We start from the raw sequence: 1,009 nt of genomic DNA on the forward strand, positions 1-1,009 counted from the left end.
TATATATATATATATATTTTTGTGTGTGTGAGAGAGTGTCTGTGTGTGTGTATGTATATATACATACATATATATTGTTTTTGAAATTTGGGATACATACATTCATACATGTACATTCACGATCTCACTTAGACTGACAGACAGGCACACACACAAACATATACACACACTAACTGTGTGTGTATATGTTTGTGTGTGTGCCTGTCTGTCAGTCTAAGTGAGATTGTGAATGTACATGTATGAATGTATGTATCCCAAATTTCAAAAACAGATGGAAATCTAACAGGTCTACAGTACATCGACATATGATATATTTGTTACGTTACTGAAAAAGAAACGTTATTAATAACGTTACATTTATAAATGTACTATGGCATGTGCAGAGGCACGTGATATTTTTATGCCGTCAGCGCTGTATCCAAGAGAAAATGACAGGGGCTTGATGTGAATAGTGCTATTGTATACTAAATATTAATGCAATTGTGCATATTTTCGTATACTTAGTAAACAACTTGACAAATATCCGGTTATAAATACCCCCTGCGTGTTTACGTTCGTATGACGTAATTTTATCCTGTGTAGGAAAATCCGGGTTAAAGTCTTACACAGATTATGCATAGAAATCAAAACATAACGCGATAGTTTGTTTTTAACTTTTCATTCGCAACTATGCGTGACTGTATGGTAAGGAGCTTAATTCCATAGCACATGATTTCCGGTTCGGTCCCACTGCGATGCACCTTGGTCAATTGCCTTTTACTACAGCATCGGGCCTATCGAATCCTTGTAAGTTTCAGACCCGAACTGAAAGAAGCTCGTTATATATACATGTCTATATGTGTGTATGCATGTATATATATATATATATATATATAAATGACTTGAGATACTCGTTCTGCTTGGTTTTGATTTTTCCTCTAACATAATGTATATGTGTCTGTGTATGAATTTACATATATACTATACTTATATATGTGTGCGTGTGTGTACGTGCGTGTGTGTACGTGCG

Source organism: Octopus bimaculoides, chromosome 21 (genome assembly GCF_001194135.2).
Source record: "Octopus bimaculoides isolate UCB-OBI-ISO-001 chromosome 21, ASM119413v2, whole genome shotgun sequence".
NCBI classification, from domain to species: domain Eukaryota; kingdom Metazoa; phylum Mollusca; class Cephalopoda; order Octopoda; family Octopodidae; genus Octopus; species Octopus bimaculoides.